The sequence below is a fragment of the Nelumbo lutea genome, chromosome 6 (genome assembly GCF_056320005.1).
Source record: "Nelumbo lutea isolate HS-2025 chromosome 6, American lotus-T2T, whole genome shotgun sequence".
In the NCBI taxonomy this organism is placed as follows: domain Eukaryota; kingdom Viridiplantae; phylum Streptophyta; class Magnoliopsida; order Proteales; family Nelumbonaceae; genus Nelumbo; species Nelumbo lutea.
The window spans coordinates 62,390,849-62,399,165 of NC_142689.1; positions in this window are offsets into that span (position 1 = coordinate 62,390,849).

Genomic DNA, 8,317 nt, shown 5'->3' on the forward strand with positions numbered 1-8,317 from the left:
AGTGGACTCATAAAAAAGTTGGGCAACTTGAAGCAAACTCCAACCTAGCTCAATATCAACCCAAGTTAGGGGTTAAGGTAAGTGTTAATGGTTTCCACATCTCATGTCGGGTTAAGGATTGACCTCAACTTGATGTAACTAGGGATGTCAATTTTCCCCATCCCCGATGGGTACCCAACTTCCTTGATGGTGGGGTGGGGACGGGGAAGGGGAATATGATCCTTGCCCAAAAGGAAGGATAACTCTGCCCCTGTTAATCAGTGATGGTGAGATCACTTCGATAGCCATGGAAGATTTTACTGTCGTCCAATGCCTATCTTCCTACGATGCCATCCTTGGCCGGCCGACCATGAATGCTCTATGAGCCTCTATGTCTACCTTCCACCTAGCCATGAAATTCCCGACCCCATATGGAGTGGGAGTGGACCGAGGAGACCAGAGGGCGGCATGATAGTGTTACTTGACGTCCTACCGAGGAAAGCAGTCAGTCACGAAGACCCTTACGACCGAGAGTATAGATCTGCGTGATGAACTGAGAACATAGCGCGACCAACCTATCAAAGACCTCATCAAGGTATCGCTCTCCGAGGAAGACCCCGAGAAGACGGTCCAGGTCGTCTCTCTCTTGGAGAATTGTTTATGCAAGCACCTCACCCAACTTCTTAGGGACCATGCCAATTTATTTGGATGGTCGGCGGCAGATATGCTGGGGATCGACCCCGAGGTCATCGCCCACCGCCTCAATGCTAACCCGTGCTACTGACCCCAATCAGGAAAAAAAAGAGGATCTTCGTTATAGAACAATGGCAGATCATCAACGAGAAATTCTAGAAGCTACTCAACGTCGGCTTTATCCAGGAAGTAAAGTACCTGAACTGGCTGGCTGACCAATATGGAGATGGTGAAAAAAGCGAATGGGAAGTGGAGGATCTGTATTGACTTTACGGACCTGAACAAAGCTTGTCCCAAAGACAGCTTCCCCCTGTTGAGGATAGACTAGCTTGTTGACGCAAAGGTAGGACACGAACTCCTGAGCTTGATGGATGCATTCTCAAGGTACAATCAGATCCAGATGCATCCCGACAATCAGGAGAAGACTGCCTTCATCACTGACCATAGATTGTATTGTTACAAAGCAATGCCCTTTGGCCTCAAGAACACCGACACTACTTATTAGCAGCTAGTGAATGAGGTATTCAAGGACCAACTCAGCCATAATGTTGAAGCCTATGTCGACGACATGCTCGTAAAAAGCAAGAAGGCCAAGCACCACCTAGCCAATCTCAGGGAAGTCTTCAGCACCCTTAGGAAGTACCAAATAAAGCTGAATCTGACCTTTCATGGTCACTCAGTGAGGAATCAAAGCCAATCCAAAAAAGACCCAAGCCATCCTCGGCATGTAGTCACCCCGAACTCATAAAGAAGTGCACTACCTCACCAGGTGAGTACCCGCCCTTAGAAGGTTCATGTCTAAGTCCACGGACTGGTGCCTTCCCTTCTTCAAGGCCTTGAAAAAGGTCAAAGACTTCTATTGGACCAAAGAGTGCAAACAATCCTTCCAAGAGATAAAGAGATACTTAAGCTCGCCACTCCTTCTCATTAAGCCAAGCCTTGGGGATGACCTGCTACTCTACCTCTCAGCCAGGGATGAGGTGGTCATCTCGGTACCAGTTAAAGAAGAGGACTGAACACAAAGGCCAATCTACTACACTAGCAAAGTGCTCAATGGCATGGAAACTCAGTACTCAAACCTAGAAAAAGAAGCCCTGACCCTAATCACCACAACAAGGAAACTCAGACCATACTTCCAAGCCTATAGCGTTTGCGTGCTTACCTACCAACCTCTTAAACAAGTATTATAGAAGCTAGAAGCATCTAACCACTTAATCAAGTGGAGTGTGGAACTAAGTGAGTTTGACATAGAGTATGCTCCGCAGCCCGCCATCAAAGCCCAAGCCTTAGCTGATTTCCCGATAGAGTGTACGTTTACAGTGCAAGACCTGGCCCCAACACAACAAATATGGACTCTCCATGTGGACGGTTCACCCAATAAACTAGCCAGTAGGGCTGGCCTCATTCTCTTCAGACCAGAAGACACAGTACTTGAGCATGCCCTAAGGTTCAAGTTCTAGGCCTCCAATAATAAAGCTGATTACGAGGCTTTGATTGCTAGACTCCGACTTTCTCTAGGCCTTGGTGCTCTGCACGTAGAAGCCTTCAGCGACTCCCAGTTGGGGGTCAACTAGTTCCATGACCAGTTCAAGACGTAGACACCGATGATGGAAAGCTATCTGTAAAAGATGCAAGAGCTCATTCAATAGCTCGATCACTTCACTATTCAACATATCCTATGAGCTGAGAACGTCCGGGCCGATGCACTCTCAAAACTAGCTAGTTTTGGTTGACGTCCTAGCTCAACCCAGCATCGCTCCAATGGCGCTCCTCATCCTTCCAGTGCAGCAAGGCTCATTTTGGATGGACCCAATAGTGTAGTGCCTTCAGGATGGCAAGTTGCCCAAAGACTACACAGAAGCTAAGAAGCTCACGCACAGGTCGGCTCAATACTACCTCATCCACGGAAAACTTTACCATTGGTCTCACACTCTCCCCTACTTGAAGTGTCTCCCCCCATCTGAGGCTGATTACATCCTCAAGGAGATACACGAAGGAATCTGTGGAGATCACCTCAGTGCCCGAACCCTAGCTCACAAGGCACTCCGACAGGGTTACTACTGGTCGACAATGAAGCAAGATGCAACCAACTTGTCAGGAGATGTGACCGATGCCAAAGACACTCAAATCTCCATCACCATCCAACAATCCCCCTAAGGCTGATCACCAGCCCGTGGCCCTTCACGCAGTGGGGAATGAACATCCTCGGACCTTTCCCTACTACGGCCAGGTAGAAAAAGTTTCTCTTAGTCGTTGGGGACTACTTCACTAAGTGGGTGGAGGCCGAAGCCTTGGCACGCATCACCGCACACAATGCCTGGAACTTCTTCTACCAAAGTGTTGTTTGCCTATTCGGAATCCTACGGGTTCTCATCACCGACAACGCACATAGTTCACTGATTGAAAGTTCGAAGCACTCTGCACTGACCTGAAGATTGACCACCTGACTACGGCTGTACACTGAACCTAGAGCAATGGGAAGACTGAAGTAACTAACCGAACCCGACTACATGGCCTAAAGACTAGACTTGACTAGGCTAAGGGAAGGTAGGTTGAGGAGTTGCTGAGCATTCTCTAGGCATACAAAACCACACCAGGGACAACCACCAAAGAGATACCATTCAGCCTAACCTACAGGGCCAAAGCCATGATCCCTGTAGAAATATGTTCACCAACTCTCCGAGCTAAGTTCTACGACGAAGAGCAGAACAATGAAGACCTCCACGCAAAGATCGACTTGGTAGAAGAAGCACGTATACCGAGCACACCTTAGGATGGTCATGCAACAACAAAGGATGGCAAAGTACTATGATACCAAAGTCCAAAGAAGAGAGTTCAAGACCGATGACCTAGTTCTTCGGAAGGTCATAGTACCCGTGCCAGGAGAAGGGAAGCTCGGACCAAACTGGGCAGGACCATACCGAGTCGCTAGAGTGATTGGACTCGGCACCTACAGGCTAGAAGACCTCGACGGCAGGCCTATACAAAGGAGTTGGAACACCAGCAGCCTCTAGATGTACTATCAGTAATTCTACATTAATAAAGATGTTGTTTGCCCTACAAAGTGGATTGTCCAATGCACGACACACACCGCACACACTGCATAGCATACTGTGCAACATGCAGCGTCCAACTGAACTCCTAACAACTGGAATTTTCATGCACTGACTTAACTCATCTGTAATGGCCTGAGCTTACAACGCATAGCCATTAGCTAGCCCGGTAGCGTATAGCCGACTAGTTGACTTGACTGACTGACGGCCAGAGCCTAAAATGGAGAAGATCACTCCTACCTTCTAAAGCCAGAGGGCGGTCATCGAACTCCATACACTTGACGAATCGTCAGAGTAGAGTTAGCTGAGGAACGACTAGCCCATGAAGAGCCGAAAGCTCCTAAGACCTACAACTGAGCATCCCTCTAGGAGACGAGAGCTCGGATAACATCTCAGCCAAAATTTGAGGATCAAAGATCTTGGCCACACTTAACCTCAGTCATAAGAAGATCAAGGCACACGACAAAAAAAAGATGGGAAAAGGGTAGCACACAAGCTCAGAGCAAAAAAAAAAAAAGCATACTTTCATTAAATAGTTAAAGTTTGTACATCATTTTAAGATCGACATATCAAGTTGTTTACAAAAAAAAGAAAAAGTTCAACATCCCAACAACGGTAGTAGAACAAAGCAAAACAAAAACTCGGTAGGGGGTCTGCACCTTTTCATTTTCTTCAGCCCCTACATTTTCTTCAAGCACATCCACGGCGATATCATCCTTGGTGGGCGGGGTAGCATCGTCATAAGGGCCCTAGGTCTACGCAATCTCAGTACTATCGGGGTAATGGTGCAACACCGTTCTCCGAAATAAGGTTGAACCCCATCTCAAAGGAGCTCATGGAGAAGTCGTCTATCTAATGTTGGTACTCCTCCGAGCTCTTGAACCGAGCAATCGCCTGAACCTCCCTATCAGCAACCTCCTTCTTCATCTGCTCCCACTCTGCCTTCAAATCATTGATGCGCTTCTTCAGGTTGCGGATGGTGTTTGACTACTCATCAATCCGACACTTCAGCTTGGCTATCTCCCCCTCCATCTCAGTTGTTCGTTCACCGGCTGCCTCAAACTCGGCCAACTGGGTTCTCAGACCCACAAGCTCGATGTGCTCCTCATCATAAAGGCGTCATAGCGCTCGGAGGCAGTCGACCACTGCAACCGCCAAACAATCGATTTGCAAAAGAAACCACGTCAGCGCGGTCAACTTCGACCAAACAAGAAGCCGGGAGTAAGCACGAACTTACCAAAGCAACTTGGCAAAGGAGTGAGCACTCCAAGACACCGCTTGTTGTTTGCATAGCCTCCCACTGAATGGCCAGCATCATAATCCCACGGAGAAGCTGCTCAAGCATACCCTTCGTCTCAAGCCCATCTTTAGAATGGACGGTCCACTATGGCATGTGAAGGACTGAATTGCTGCTCCCAGGTATGTCCATCCATGGAGAGGGGGGAATAGCAGACTGGTAACCCTCCTCTGGGTCAACTATCATGACCTTCTCATTATTGCCCCACTACCTAGCTCTCTTTTGTTGTCGAGATGCCCTCTCGGCGGACCTTGGCAGAATAGCTTCAGAATGGGGCTGGCCCCTCACAGCACCTCGGTTGCGCCTCTATTGTCCGGCCATCATCCTGCAAAGAACCTCCTCCTCGCTCGCCATATCGACACCTGCACCGAAAGTGAGAAATTAATTAGTACAAGTATAAGCTCGGAAAAGAGAATCAACAAATGGATTGAAGCAACAAAACGAACTGGCCTCCTCGGACATTAGCCCGGCACGGATCAACATCGGGAAGGATGTGTACCACATTATGTTGATCTCCTCAATCATGTTTATGACCGCCCTCTCCTCCTCGGTAAGTCGGTTCCACTTGGGCTACAACACCTTAGTCCTCGGCTCCTGAAACACGGCTGGAAGGGGCGAGCCCCCGGGGGTGTACAAAGAAGAATCTCTCCTTTCGGTGCTTCACCGAGGACGGGCCCCCGACCAGTACCTTGATGCGTTATCTAGCCGAGAAATAATAATAGCTCTATTGGTGATGCTTCAATTGAAGGAAATAGCTCACCATCCCTAGGGTAAGCTTGAGATCATGGATGAAACAGTAAGACATAAGGCCGATCATAAACCTAAAAGAGGTTGGCATCAACTGCACTGGCAGCATCGGTACCACTCGATCAGCCCAGACTCCAGATTCTTTTCATACACACAAAGCTTGCCCAGTCGAGCATCTGTGGGCCTCTCACCAAGCAGCGAAAATCTCAACTCGTACTCCTCGGGAATGTATTACAGAGGTCAGATCCGAGCAATATCCCCGGGAATCAAACAATAAGGGGTGGTCCAAAATTGACAGTCGGCCCACGCAGGAAGCTCTACCTCCACTCTCAACGGCCCAGCCTATGCCTCCTCGGCCTTGGCGACTCTACCATAATCTATCCCCTCAAAGTCCCCGACTTTAATGAAAAACCCCAGCTCAGACTCATAATGGGAAGCACTAAGACTAGAAGAAGAATCAGAGGAAGAGGAAGAACGGAAGGACGAGGAAGACATCTTACCAAACTGAGAACTGCGGAATTGAAGCAAACATCGAGCACTGCAAACCACCCTTCGTCGAGCTCTCTAAGCAGTTCCTTTCGCAAAAGGCAAAGGAGAAATGCTCTACCCTCCCTATTTATAACTTTTCATGGTCTGAATCGAAGCAAGATCGACGACGAAGATCAATTGCCGCTCTAACAAGCGTGGGAAGACCAATTGGCACCTTTGCCCTCCGCACACGCATAACCTCGGGAAGCGAAGCGACTTAGAGATGGTACGACCATCGACCTGACCGGACCAGCCCAGACGAACTGATCCAACCTCGAGCCACGTGAGTCAGACAAAAAACTCAACCAAATTTCAACTTTAAGTTCCTCAATCGAGGATTAAAGACCTCTTCTGCGTTACACCTCAGCCGAGCACTTTACTTTTCGACTTCAGAACTGGGGGAGTGGTGTTCGGGTCATGGTTGAGTTGGCTCTGGATGCCACGTGGCACCTACATGGTTGCCCTATCTCCTCAACCATGTCAGCACCACACCACATCCGCGACGTACTTTATCTCCTCGGCCACGTTAGCAACGCATTACCTCCACGGCCCCACTCTACCTTCCTAGCCACGATGACTCCACGTCATGTGGATAGACATGACCAAGATAGGAGAATAGATGGACACAACTCCTCTGGGGATTAGGTCTTATCCCAAAAACCTTGGCGGATAACCTCATCTTGATAACCCCAGAAGCCTAATCCGATCAGAACACAAACCTTCGGCTATATAAAGGTGCCTCCCACTCAAGGTAAGGGATCGAACTTCTGACTCTCATACTGCTACCTTGCTCGGACCAACACTGTTCTCCAACTGCTTGTCCCGACCACTTATTGCCTTCTATTGACTTGGGCGTCAGAGTACCTACCCGGGGATAACTCCTCGGGCCTCTGACTTATTTCTTGCCCGTAGATCTCATTGCACGGCTTTATCCTTCCACCTTGGCTTCGCCCAATTGATAAGGATTATCTGACTGTGACTTCGGTTCTTGCACTACCTAGGATTAAGCAACATCAATTGTCTATCATGAAGTCTTCAATAGTTTGTATTCAGGTATATTAATTATCAATAGTTATTTCTTAATATTTTTATATATTTTGTGCCTAATATATTTCTCAAATTAATGAACAGGTGAGTGACAATATGTCTTCAAGAGATTATCAATATATCAATAAAATAAAATCGAATTATGATTCTTGAATGATTAAAGTATGGTTGTCACGCTTACGGAAGGCATTGGATTTTAAAAATAATGATGATCCATGAAGTTTGGACATGTTATTAATTGATGAAAATGTAAATATACATATTTTGATATATTTTCATTAAATTTAAATTTGTTAATGTATTTTTATTTGTTTAATTCTTTTGTAGGGAGAACAAATACATGTTGTTATATAGAAGAGTTGTTTATAAATTTGAAAAATTGTTGTGCGAGGGTTCTCTATATTTTTTCAAAACTTTTAATGTTGTTCAAAGTAATGGGTCCTACAGAACTGTGAAACATGCATTTGTTATATATTTTAAGTGAGCTACTCTAGTTGAACCGATTCTTGAAGAAATTGCAGAAATTCCAAGACACATATTTGATCTCATTGATTTTGATAACATCAACATAAATGAAGATAATACATATCTTATTGGTCAATAAATTTTTAACATTTATATATATATATATATATATATATATATATATATATATGTATGTATATATATGTATGTATATATTTATTTATATATTTACTTTATATTTGCTGATGTTGTAGATGTAATTGATAAATTATATGCCATATCTAGTGAATATTCTATTTGTAAACAAAATGGACTAATAGTGAAGCAGAAGAGTATTGTTTTGGAAAATAACAGGTAATCTTCAACTCTTTATCTATTGTTATTAAAATTACTAATATTGAATTAAATTATTACAGGGGAAAATATATCAAGATCTCTTTATGGGGTGAGACAAGGGGTTTAATTGGGAAAGATTTAATTGGAAATAGATCAAGTGCAAATATTCTAG